We start from the raw sequence: 14728 nt of genomic DNA, 5'->3' as shown, positions 1-14728 counted from the left end.
AAGTGTTTGGCATATATTAAGCACTTAATTTTTTCCCATTTGAACTATTTTTACCAATGGAGAAACTGAGGCATGAATGAATTCCTTGTTAGGAATCATGAAAGAGGAATTGAGAGTCCCAGAAATCAAAGTCATGGCCTTCTAATTTCCAATCCACAGAATTTGTTACAAACTGGATTAGCTCAATAAAAAAGCAGACTTTCTTCAGCAGAGTGAAAAACGTTTATAGATTTTCAAAGACATTTATAGATTCTCCCAAGTGATGCACCTTGTAATTCTTCCTAATAACACTCTTTTTAGAAGCACCAGAAACAAGTGTTATCTTACTTTTTCAGATGGGGAGAGTGAAACACAGAAAAATTAAATGACCTTCCCAATATAGCACAGCAAAATCACAAGCTGAACCTTTGACTTACGGCACACCAACCCTTGCTACAGCAACTAGACCTCATCTGTGTTTCTACAGAGAGAAAGGGGGTGGAAGAAGAGTTGACAGACACCCAAAATGTGAAGATGTTTGGCAGATAGCAAATTTGATCAGACCTTCATTAACTGGATCCAAATCAGGCCCGACAGAGTATTCATTAAAGTCTCAAACCTTCCCTGTGCCTGCGGTGAGACCCTTGATTTGTTCCGGTTCTAGTAAATTGGTCATTCTGCAGACAGCTAGTGCTTTCAACAGAATGCCTCTTAATGATTGTCATTCAGTGTGAAATGTGAAGATGAGATCTGCTAAGAGAAAAATAAGAGACAGAGGTGACCCGGAAGTGCTGGGACAGAGAAGCAACATTTGGGATGAACAGTCAAAGGCGAACTGAGAAATTTCAACTATGAAAAAAAAAAAAACCATGATTTGTGATAGCACTGATCTCTTCACTGAAAATACTGTCAGCTCACCTTTGGAACAGACATTTTACATCATTAAAATATTACCACTTTTAATGGCAGTATGGTTCTGAAGGGTGTAGTGTTTGAGACAGTGAGAGTCAGTGGTGACACAGTGGATATAGTGCTGGACTTGGAGTCAGGAAGATGTGGGTTCAAATTCGACTCCTGGTGGTTAGTTGCTGTGCTAACCTGGGCAAAATGCTTAACCTCTCTGTGTATCAGGTAACTCCCTGAGACTTATCTTTTACAATATTTCTTTTTTTTTTCTGACATTTCTACTTCCACATGTCTACTATCTTCTTTCTCTACCAACTACCACTTTAGTTCAGACCATTATCACCCCTCACCCCCTAACCTACCCCAAACATCTCCACACTCTTCAACAAAGGTGCCAGAGTGTTTTTCTCAAGCACAGATACTAACATCACTCTTCTGCTCAATTAACTCCAAAGGTTCCCTGCTGCCTTTAAGATCCAATCTAAACTCCACTGTCTAGTTTTTAAAGACCTTTCATAACCTAGCCTCATTATACATTACCTTCCCTCCCTCATTCTGCAGTTGACTCAAACTAGCCTTCTCTCTGTTCCCCATGCATTGCATTCCATTTCTTGTCTTCAAGGCTTTCTACTGGAAATCCCTCCTTCCTGAAATGTACTCCCTACTTATTTCTGCTTCATAGAATTCCTCTCTTCCTTAAAGACCCATTTTTTTTCTTTGTACTGGTTAATTTTGCTTATTCTTTTTCTTCTTCATTTTTCTTAAAAAAAGATTACTTGTTATATGGGATGGCTTTCTGGAGGGGAAAAGGGAAGGGATACAAAGAGAAATGTAGTTAATGTAAAAACAAAAAAAAATACTTTTTTAAAGGAGAAAAAAAGACTTCAAGACCCAGTTCAAACACTGCTTTCTCCATGAAGGTTTTCTAGATCACCCCCCCATTGCTGGTCCCCTCTCTTCCCAAAATAAAGGAATAATTAATTAATATTATAATTAATTTCCTTAATTATCATCTCTTCTTTATATTTACTCTGGATACATTTATATGTGCATTTCTTGCCTCCCCAGTAAGGATTTTTCCATTTTTTTGTATTTGTATTCCCCAGCTTCTAGAACAATGCCTGCCACATAGTAGGCACTTAATAAATGCCTATTGGTTGACTAAGCAATTGATTATGTTCTAATTCAGAGATGGTTGCAACTGTGTTGGCAGAGGAAGTGCCTACATGGGGAGTTTCCAATGCTGATAAAATCATAGGTCCCTATCATATCTGACTACATTCCTCTTTGTAAATTCTCCTTGCTTGGTCACAAAATAGTACCCTGTTGACTTAAGTTCATGTATCCTCTTCATCAAACCACTTCTACTTTCTGCCCACACTAGGTCAAGTTCCATTTTGGGGCAATGATGACGTCAGCCAGACCAACTCTGTATGTACGGAAAGTAGGTCACCCTCCCATAAAAGACTAAGAAAAAGGCTCAAAGACCCATATACCTTAGCATCTTTTTTATTGTGGCTAGCCACAGTGACTGGAGTTTTTGCCATTAGGCTCATGCCTTCGTCTTAAGGTGTTACAGTTCTAAAATGATCCTGTTGGGAATGTGAATTTGTTACGTAGAGGGAGTCATGATTTTTGAGGTAAAATCTTATCCCTGAGAAAATAGGTCTCTTTGAAACATATTAACCATTTACAAATTCATAGGACTTAGAACTAGAAGACACTCTATAGATTATCTAGCTCACTCCCTTGTTTTCCAAATAAGGAAATCCATTCTCCCCTATACTGGTGAAATGACATATCCAAGATTATACAGGTATGAAGTAGAACTACCAGCATTTGAACCCAGATCTTCAGACTCCAAATTGAAAATTCCTTCCATTACACCTACTGTCTCTCTTGTTTATTTCTCTTCCACGTTGGGGTCTTTAGCTGAGCATTCCTGGTTTTCACAATTCCATTCCCTCAACTAGATTTTCCCATTATATGCACTAATATAGTATTATGACTTAGTTACAGGGAAGTAGAGTTTGATAAAGGAGGAATGCTTTCTAAAACTTAGAGCTTTCCAAAAATTTAACAGGAATTAACAACTTGTGGTCTATGGACTGCACGGGGAATGTATAAACTTGGCTGGGGGGAAAATGTAACTTTATTTAAAAATAATTGGTCACTTCTGCAATTCTATAGATTTCATTTCATTCCTTTAAAGACATTATTCTGAGAAGATGTTCATAGATTTTTCCAGACTGCCAAAGAGGTCCATCACACAAAAAAATGGTGTAAGAATCCCTAGGCTAAGGTAATGTGTTTCCCATTACTCAAGGTCTTTCAGTAGAGGTTGGATGATCACTTGTCCAGAAAGTCATAGAGATTCAGGCTTCAGATGGCTTTTGGCCTAGATGACCCCTGACATCCCCTTCCACCTCTAACATACTTTATAAAGGAGCACTGGGAAGATAAATCTGGTTTAGTTACAGATGGGGAAAGGGGAAAGTAGAGGAGGCTTGAGCATAGATAATCACTACCCCCACAAAAAAATGGGCCCCAAAGGGACTCCACAGTAAGAGGCTGAAAAAACTAAGGAGCAGTAAATTTACCAATCTGAAGTGTCATTCTGGAGGATGTCACTTATATTCTTCCACAGTTTTGCTGAGATTGGTCCTGGGTTCCTAACCCATCACATCTGAACCAAGTTCAACTTCTTTTTTTTAAGTTGATTAATAATAACTGACATCTACATATTGGTCAAAAGCTTGCAAAGCACTCCACATACATTTGCCTATTTGGTCCAACAATCTTTCTACATAGAGACTAGAGATATTATAGTGCCTATTTTACAGATGAGGAAACTGAGGCTCAGAGAAGGTAAGTAAATTGTTCATGGCCACTCTAGTGAGTGTCAGAGGGTGGATTTGTACCCAGACCAAATCCAGTATTCTTCGCCTTAAATCATGTTGCCCTACCAGCATTTCATTATTTTGCAGATGACCTAATGCCCCTTATCTAGATAGATAGATAGATATAGATAGATGGATGGATGGATATATAGATATATAAATAGATAGATAGATAGATGGATATATAGATATATAAATAGATAGATATAGATAGATGGATGGATGGATGGATATATAGATATATAAATAGATAGATGGATATATAGATATATAAATAGATAGATAGATATAGATAGATGGATGGATGGATGGACGGATGGATATAGATAGATGAATGGATGGATATATAGATATATAAATAGATAGGTGGATGGATAGATAGATATATAAATAGATAGATAGATATAGATAGATAGATGGAAGGATATATAGATATATAAATAGATAGATAGATATGGATGGATGGATGGATATATAGATATATAAATAGATAGATAGATAGATAGATAGGTGGATGGATATATAGATATATAAATAGATAGATAGATAGATGGATAGATAGGTGAATGGATAAATAGACATAGATAAAATAGGTAAATAGATGAATGGATAAAGAAAAAAGAAATGGATAAATAGATGAATGAATAAATAGATAAATTAGAAAATGGGATTTTCTATAACAGGATGCATAAATATGTGTTCATTAATTTCCATGTTTTGCTTTTTTTTTTCATTTTATGGTGATGAGTATAATTCACAACAGATAGTAATCGGTTTCCAATGAGAAATCTGGAGACACATGGAATTTCGCCATGCTCATTTATTAACACAAGATTGAGTACAGCTGGGACTCCCTCTGCTACAGTTCTCAGGATGGTTACATCTCCACTGTAGCACCACTTAACTAGTATAAATAATAAATACATGACCAATCCGGTCCTCTCTCATGAGACACTGTGGTGATGATCAAAGTCACTGACTTTTTTTTTAATCTATCAAGTTCAATCCAAACATAGATGCCTAGAAATGGTAACTCAGCAATGACCTCTTCCCCACCTGGCCCTGAGATCTAACTTCTTCAGGCATAAGCCTAAAGCCACTTCATCTCAGGCAATGACTCTCCATGTACACATTAACAAGTGACTCATCACCCATGCCCCTTCTCATTTTCCTCATCCAGAACACGGAAATGATCATTCTAATCTGGTCAAGCAGTCAGTCAACACACAGTCATTAAGTGCCTACTATGTGCCAGGCATTTTGCAAAGAACAGTTCCTGGTGTACCTTGGGAAAATCAGTGAGGAGTAATCATCCAGCATCTAAATGTGTATTAAGTATTTCCTTTATGCTAGTGCTGAGGATTCAAAGACAAAAAAAAGGGGGCAGCTGGGTGGCACAGTGAGTAAGAGCACCAGCCCTGGAGTCAGGAGGACCTGAGTTCAAATCCGGCCTCAGACACTTGACATACTTACTAGCTGTGTGACCTTGGGCAAGTCACTTAACCCCAATCGCCTAACCTTCTCACCTCCAAAATAAAAAAAAAAAAAGACAAAAAATGAAACAGTACCTGGCCTTGAGGAGCTTAAATTCTCTCAGGGAAAATAATATGTGCATAAATATGTACATACAAATATAATACAAATATGTATATGCAAAATCCATGCAAAGTAATTTTTGGCATATGTTGGGGAGGTTGCTAACAGCTAGGGTTGTCAGGAATGGCTTCATGTAGAAGATGCTGTTAGAGTAGAATTATTTCGGCACCATAAGCAGAATGCATCCCAGCAGAGAAAGGGTTAACAAGTTTGATTTTTTTTAACCAATTTTCAGGTACTCATCACCAGCAACATACAAATGAGAAATTATTCTTATATTTGAGTTTAACTCCAAGAATTTATTCTACTGTGGACCCCTCCCCCCATTATTGATAATAGCCTGAGTTCCTAGAAGAGAAATCTATGCATACATTTCTTTAAAAGGAAATGAAGCTTGGTGGGAGGGGGGAAGGGAGAGAAAGAATATTTCTCACCCTTCCCACTTCTAAAAATATAGTCAGCATAAGATATGGTTAAAAAAAAAACAACCCTGCAACAGCTGTTGCTTATGTACACAGGCCAGTTTGCTGCTGAATCTCTATCTAGGTCCTTTTGGAAAATTTCACTGTTCAGTAATAGCTCTGAGGTTTCTGGGTACTGTCATGCAAATAAACCATAGCAGGCTTTCTACTGTGATTCAGAGTTCCTGAGAGGGGTTTGACCATAGGCAGCTTATTTAAATGAAACAAGCCTTTTTGGTCCATTGTGGAAAATCACTGTCCTCACCTAGTGAGGGGCTCATTCATGGTTATGTACATTTCAGCCAGGGACCAACAATAAATTAACATCAATGATCCTCTTGGAATCCTGTTCTAAAGGCTTTTTAAAAGAACAAGGACTGTTAAGGCTCATGGGTTAACATGAGCATTTAAAGCCAGCAGTGCTCTAGAAGGGTAAAGGAAGGGGATGCATTGACAGGCAAAAAGATAGAATTTGATCATGAGACATCACCCTCATGAATTCATTGGTCCTCTTCAAGAATTAAAGATATAAATAACAACCAATGATCTATTTAACACTCATCTGTCATGTGCCTACCACCTACCAAGAATTGTCTTAGGACCATGGATCATAGAATCATAGATTTGAAGTTGGAAGAGACAGTGGAGGTAATTGGATCTCTTCATTTTATAGATGGAGAAACTGAGGCTAGGACAAATGCAATGATTTGCTCAATGCTATGCAGATGGTAAATGGCAGAAACAATGAAGATGCAGTCCTTGTCTTAGGGTGCTCAGAGAAAAGTATCCCACTGAATACTTGAAGCGACTAAAAGCAACTATACTTTGTAGATTTGGAAACTGAGGCTCAAAGTTATACAGAGAATCAGTATTATGAATCGGTCGGCGAAACATGTCTGACACTATAGACATAACTGGTTATCTTTGCCCCCATATTCAGTTGGGTTTGGTGGAGGAAGGGCTTGGGGAGAGACCTCAGACCCGGACACACGAGGTCTTACAGTGGGCGAGACCCAAACACCAGCGAGTGGGCAGCACAGCTGACTCTGAGCCACTCTGACCCCACTGGGGTGACCACTGCCTGGGACAAGATCAGGAAAGAGGCATCTAGCCTGTCTGGAGAGGAATCGTGCTGCTAATTATTCTTACAAAATAATTGTTCAGCTGAGTTGCTTCTACCCATTGAAGAAGGTTTAAGAGCCTTCAGCACTAACCTTCTAAATTTTGGTTCCCTGTAGAAAATCTTCTTTAGTTTCACCCTAGTTATGTTACTGCCCGTCACTCAGTCTAGCTTTGGTCTATCAGAATGTTTTGTACCACTGAACCAAATGTGAAACCCAAAATTCAGGTGGATAAGAGACCAGCTAATGTCATTTCAAAGTTGTATATTAGAGTCCTAGATCTGCAGTCAGGAAAACCTGGGTTTGAATCCTACATTAAATACTTAGTAACTGCAAGTGCTTTAATCTTGCTGGTCCTCACTTTTCTCATCTATAAAATGGAGAGAGAGAAGAATGGACTCAATGATCTCAAGATTTCTCTTCTAACTCTAAATCTATAATCCTAGAATCCTATGACAGAGTAGTCTAGATTATAATGAAGGTAAATCTTTAAAAGGATGGTCTGAAACAAAAGGAGGAAACAGAAAATACTAACAGCCTATGTTTTTACCACTCCCCTTTACAATCTAAGAAAACCAACCACTTAGCTGCTACATAATTACCATGTTCACCAAACACAAGATCTTAGGATAATAGGATCGTAGCCTTAGAGATGGAAAGGACCTTACCCATCCTGTGTTCTCCCACCTCTTCACATTTAGACATGATATCCTCATGGCTAATGTCAACCCCTCTACCTTTCCCCTTGCTGAACTCTTCTCCATTGAAGGCTTCAGTTGCTATCTCTTCCATGGAACCTTCAAAGTTACCCCAGTGATTCCCTGCCTCCTCAGACTCATCATAGAATTAGAGATCAAAGATACCTTAGAGATCACCTAGCCCATGGTTTCTTAACTTGGGTCCTGTGAATTTTCTTTTTTAATGTTAATAACTATATTTCAGTATAATTGGTTTCTTTTATAATCCTCTTCTTTCATTTTATCATCTAAAGATTACAATTCTGAGAAAGGATTCATAGGCTTTACCAGACTTTCCAAGGGGGACATGACACACAAAAATTTAAGAACTCCTAGTTGAAATCAATCTTCCTCACTTTATATATGTGGGAACTTGAACCTCAGAGAGCTTGTAATCTGCCACCAGGCACCCAAATGTTAAGTATCAGAGTCAATGTTTAAATCCAAGTCCACTTAAAGCCAAATTCAATTCAATTCTCCTTTTTCTGACTCTCTGTCTCTGTCTCTCTCTTTCTGTCTCTGTCTCTCTCTGTCTCTCCTTTCTCTCTCCTCCTCCTCCTCCTCCTCCTCCTCCTCCTCCTCCTCCTCCTCCTCCTCCTCCTCCTCCTCCTCCTCCTTCTTCTTCTTCTTCTTCTTCTTCTTCTTCTTCTTCTTCTTCTTCTTCTTCTTCTTCTTCTTCTTCTTCTTCTTCTTCTTTTCTCTCTCTCTCTCTCTCTCTCTCTCTCAGTCTCTGACTCTCTATGTCTCTGACTCTGTCTCTCTGACTCTGCCTCTCTGTCTCTCTCTCTCTTTCTCTCTGTCTCTCTCTCTCTCCCCACCCCATATACATAACTAGTTCATCATTGTTTCTGTATACATCTTATTCCTTTGATATACTCTTTGTAAAGAGAAGTAGTATTTCTTTTTTCATTTTTGAATCTCCAGCTATCAACATACTTTCTTACACATTGGTAAGTGCTTGGTAAGCATGAATTGAATTGTACTGAATTGAACTAAGAAGGATACCCATGAAATCGATGAGGCAATGATGAGACTGTGAAGAAGATGGCCAGGGAGTAGGGAATGAAGTGAGGCATGGGTAGTTGGGCCAAGTAAGGCAGTCACTAGTCAGGACAGGGGCATCCTAGGGAAAGAAGTTCTGGAGAGGAATGGGTTAAAACCTCCAGGGCCTGGTCTCTGGCAATGAAGAAGATGATCACTGAGCAGGGAATAAAAGAAGAATAAGAAACCAAGGAGAAGCTGAAAGGGAGGTACCAAAATGATGGGGGAGGGGGAAGGCAGTAGGTTTTTACTTTTTTGTTTAATTTGGATGGCTGACAATCCAGCTGTGAAACTGGGGACAGATGAACCCCTCGCAAAATAAAGTTATTCCTCTGAGCTGGGCTCTCCAGCTTCCTAATTACCAAGTGAGACCCCTTTGAAACTCAAGCCTGCACTTGGCAAGGATGAGAGGGATCTTCAGACTGACAGCCACCTTCTACATGAAGCCTTTCTTTGTCCCTCTGTTTATTATGGTGTTCCCCTGCGCCCCTCCCTTCCCACCAATTACCTAGCATTAATTCAGTAAAATATTTGTATATATGTACATTGTATCTGCCCCAGCAGAACGTAAGTTCCCTAAGGACAGGCCATGTTTTGTTTTTGTCCTGGCATTCCCGGTGCCTAAAGCAGCACCTGGCACATAATTGGGGCCTTCTAGATGGTTCTTGAGTGGTGAATTTCGTAACTTCAACACCTGATGAAAGAGGCAGCATGATGGAGCTGAGTAACCCTCAAAGTGTGGTCCAGGGACGAAAACAACCTCTTCAAGGGCTCCATGAGGTCAAAACTATTGTCATTATGATACTGGTGTTTTAATTTCTAATAATGAAAATATAAGTGGCTATAACTGACATAAACCAAAGACTTTTGAGGGTATCCCCAGTCATTTTTAATAGTGGAAGGGGTGTTAAAACCAAAAAGTTTGAGAACCACTGGTGTAGTGGATGGAAAGCCTGGCTCAAAGTCAGGAAGACCTAGGTTCAAATCCTGCCTCTGATGGGTGCTGAAGGTATAACCCTGGTAAATTCTGCCAGTGCTCTTGGCAACTAAGAATGCAAATTACAAATAAAGGGAGAAAACAGGCATTTATTAAGTGCCTACCATATATACCTAGCACTTTGATAAGCAATCTACAAATGTTATCTCATTTGGTCCAAATAACAATCCTGGGAGACGGATGTTATTGTCCCATTTTACAGTTAAGGAAACCCAAGTAGGCAGAGGTTGACTAACCCCACTAATAAGTGTCTGAAGCTGAATTTGAACTCAAGTACTCCTGGCTCCAGGCTCATCAATCTATCCACTGCTCCATCTAGGGGCCAGGCTTCATTGGCAGAGGGAATTTCCTCACCTGGGTTTCCTCTACTAATGAAATCATGGTTCTATCATGTGATACTCTTTGTCCCTAGCTTCCCCCAACACTGATGACACTACATTGTATAAGGTAGAACTAGCGAAGAATTTCTGGGTAATCATTTAGGAAACTGCACCAAATGCAAGATTGGTCAACTTAAGAAGTTATTCACATGGCAGACTTAACAGTGACAGGATTTGCATAGAGCCTGTGCTTGCGTCTGTCAGGTCAGTGAGTTACTGTTTGGGAAATCCACTGGAGTCTGAAGGACAGGCAATGATTTCTGCAGATGGTAACCAGAAAGGAATGAGCATAGAGCCAGGCATCACTTGATCCATGTTATGTCTGGAATCCTCCCCCATGATTAAATATTACATCTCTCCCCCATCAATAGGCTGTGGGAAGGAAGATAGGGGCCATGGCTGAGGTCAACTTCTCCATGATAATGAAATCAGAAAGGAAAAGGGAGGACTCCGAGGGAACATGAGGAGTGAGAATTAAAAACTAGGTAAGATCATAGATTTAGTGCTGGAAGGGACCTTAGAAGCCATGTAATCCAACCTCCCCCTCCCCTCCCATTCTATTTAATCATTTTTAATTAATTCTTTTCCAATTAGCAAAAATTTACTTTCTCTCTTTCCCACTTCCACCAAGCCTCAACATTGAAAAAGAAAAACAAAACGCTTCTAACAAATATACATAGTCTAGCAAAACAAATTGCTACGTTTGCCATGTTTAAAAAAAAAAAGTCTCAATCTGCACTGAATCCATTACCTCTCTGTCAAGAGGTGGATAACTATATTTTATTACAGGTCTTCTAGAATCATGTTGGTGATGCGGTTACTCAGAGTTCTTAAGTCTTTAAAAGTTGTATGTCTTTATACTATTACAACTACATAATCATTATGGTTCTGCATCAGTTCTCACAAGTTTTTTGAGGTTTCTCTGAAACCATTCCTTTCATCATTTCTTACAGTGCAATAGTATTCAATTAATTCACATACCATGATTTGGTCAGCCATTCCTCAACTGATGGACATCTCTAAGCTTCCAGTTCTTTCTTACCACAAAAAGAGCAGCTTAATATTCGTATTTTTGTGCATATGGGTCCTTTTCCTCTTTCTTTGATTTTTGGGGGGATTTGGCTTAGTCAAAAAGCAGGCATGCCCCCACATATTATACAGATGAGGAAACTGAGCAATGAAGTGACTTTTCCATAGTCAGACTGCCAGTAAATGTCGAAGGTAGGATTTGAAACTAGAGCTTTCTGACCTACCTATTACACCAATCTTCCTTTCTGAAAGCAAGGGAAGGAGAAAAGGGAGGATAAAGCTCAAGGGGAGGGGTGAAGCGAGGAGGGGAAAGTGATGCATGGGAAAGGGAGAAGATCTCAAGGATAAATAAATATGAACTAAAAGTCCCAGGGCAGCAGTCATCTACGTGCATCTGCCCTCTTCATACCCTTGACTTCTCTCAACCCAGTTGGCCCTATCCAAATTAACCAGTCACATGTCCCATTCCCTGAAGACCTCACTAATAATAATAATAGCCAGAATTTACAAAAGCCTGCTGGTTTGCAGTATATTTTAAATACACTCTCTCATGTAATCTTCGTGATTGCCCTATGAGGTAATCAGTTAGGTTAATTACCATTCCCATTGCAGTGATAAAGAAAATGGAGCTCTCAGGAGTGAATCAAACAGCAGATAGTCACAAAGGCAGAAAAAAAGGCAGAGCTGAGAGCCAAACTCAAGGTCTTCTGAGCTAAAGCCAGTGCTCCTCCCACTGGATCAGGCTGCCTTCAAGGAATTAAGTAGCTTTGAAGTTTTATATGTGTGTGTGTGTATAAATATATATATATATATATATATGCATGTGTACATATATTATATATATGCATATGTACATATATTGTGTATATATATATATATATATATAAATACATTCTACATTCTATTCTAGCTAACTAGGTCACAGAATCATAGATCTAAAAGTGGAAGAGCCCTCAGAGGCCATCTTGTCCAACCTTCTTGTTTTACAGATGGGGAAACTGAGGTACACAAGAAACAATCTTCAGGGATAGGACTTGAACCCAAGTCCTCTCTCTTCCAGACTAGTGCTGTTTTCACTACCCCAAGCTGCTTCTGAAGTACCTCAAAGTGCCTGAATAGCTTTTTACAAAAATAAACACATGTATGTATGTGTGTATGTATGTGTGTGTGTGTTTATATGAACCTAGGGATTCCTGGCTATGGGCCCAGTGACCTACTTACTACATTAGTTTCTGAAAGGAAGGAAAAAGAAAAATAGAGAGAGACATGTACACACATATATACATATTTACATACATATACGCACACATATACATACACATATATACACATACATACATAAACACACTCACACACACATATATAGCTTCTCTTATCTGCAACTCACACCCTTTTGCACTTTCAATTTCCTGGTTTTCTTCAAACTCAGCTAAAGCACCACTTCCTACTCCAATGGCTCCCTGATCTCCTGCTGCAGCTGCTGATGTTCCTTACCCCATGAAATAAACTTGCCTCTAATTTATGGATACCTAAGTATGTTGTCTTTCCTGATGGAATGTTAGTTCCTTGAGGAACTCTGACGACTGTTTCTTTTATGTTTCTATACACCCATCACCTAGTAATGTCCAGCACATGGTTGGTGCTTAATAAACACTGGTTGGTGGGCTGATTAAGAGTAGAAGAGAGACGCTGTAGATGGAGAAAACACAGGACTGAGAACCTGATTAGATATGAAGAACCCAAAGGTTTAGAATACAAGCAGATGAAAGAATGGAGGTAGGAAGAAGAAAGTTAGAAAGAGGGAAGACTTTCAGGGAAAAGACATAATGAACTTCAAAGAGGCAGAAACAAACAAGATAGTTTGGGAGCAACCGTGTTAAATTTATTGTGTAATTTTAAAATAAAGTTGTATGTAATAGAAATTTGCAATTTCATACACAATCCTCTGGTTTTTTTACATGTGGAAATGATCATATTTGTTCATGTTTATCAAGTTCAAAATAATTTTTAAAAATACTTTTTTGAAAAGTCATGGAACTTCATTTTGGATAGATTGAATTCAATGAATATTTAATAAACCCTTATTATGTGCAATATTCCAAGAAAGCAATGATAAAATGATAGTCAGCCTCTGCCTTTAAGGAGCTTACATTCTGATTTAGGCATATAACATATATAATTACAATAATAATAGTTATAGGTTTGTAAAACTCTACTTGGATTTTCACTGCAACCCTATAAGTCAGGTCCTATTATAATCCCCATTCTACAGACAGGGAAACTGAGACTCAGATACATTAAGTGACTGGCCACACAGCTAGTATCTCTGGTAGTATTTGAACTCACACTTTCCTGACTCAAAGTCCAGTGCTCTATCCATTGGGCTACCCAGTAAGAAACAACTCAAAACTTACAGTTTGAGTTACTGGCAGAAACTTACTAGGATAGTTCCTCAGCCTTCCTCATCTTTAACATGATGGGTTTGATGATAGGATTCCAGTTCTCGATCTATGATTCTGTGAATTGGAAGATACAGAGATTGGAGTTCAGAAGAGAGGTCAGAGCTAGAGATGATAGATTTAGTAAAGGGTTTGGTCAATCAAAGAAAATTTAAAAATTAAACTTAAAACCCCAGAATTTCCGAAGTCTGTCCCTGCTTAAATTTCTAAATTCATGCCACGTTTCCTATGGTCAGCTATTCCCTGTAAGGATTCTAAAATTCTGAACTGACCAAATTTTAAATGATTCCACTTCCTCCAGGAAGATTCAATAACAATTCTGATAGGTTGCTAATCTCACAGACCTCTCCATGTGTCAAATGGACACAGCTTCCCCCTTTTGCTTTGCTTCTTTAGGTTGTTTTGCCTTTATCCTGAAAGCAGTCCTTGTATTTTTCAAGGTTCAACAAGGTCACTTCCCACTCATGGAAAAACAGAGAAAGTTTCCCAACACTGTTTGGGTTGTCCAACCACTGGTTATAAGTCATTTCCCAGAGCTAGACATGGCATGCATTGTAAGGGACAGATGTAAGCAAGGATTTCCTGCCTTATAAATAGACATTATCAATTGAAGGAGTGGGTGTTGGGCCTGAAAGTTTGGCAGGTAATTAGCAAAAGAACATTAGAAAAGCAAGTTTCTGTGAACAATGGATGCAATGTGCTATTATAATTGGTGTTCTCCCCTCCAATACTCTTTATTTATGATGCATCTATCAAAATGAAACCATTATTTGTTTTACATTAAGGTGTCGTTGGAAAAAATCAGAAGTTTTGCTGATAGAGACAAAAATGGTGGTTGGCAAAGGAAAAACTAAAATATACATCTGGGAACCACATTCACACAAAACAAATCCCACAACAATTTTTTGAACTGATATTAATAATGACGATATTGACGGATCACATTTGTATGATATTTTAAAGTTTACCAAATCCATTAACATCTACAAGGTTTACAAAATGTTTTCCTCGTAGCAATCCTGTGAAGCAACTTCCTCCATAGACATAATCACCCCCATTTTAGAAACAGAGAAACAGAGAGATAGAACTATACCTGCAGCAGGGCAAATAGAACTTTGTACC

The sequence above is a fragment of the Trichosurus vulpecula genome, chromosome 5 (assembly GCF_011100635.1).
Source record: "Trichosurus vulpecula isolate mTriVul1 chromosome 5, mTriVul1.pri, whole genome shotgun sequence".
In the NCBI taxonomy this organism is placed as follows: Eukaryota; Metazoa; Chordata; class Mammalia; order Diprotodontia; family Phalangeridae; genus Trichosurus; species Trichosurus vulpecula.
This window is presented reverse-complemented; position numbering follows the sequence as displayed.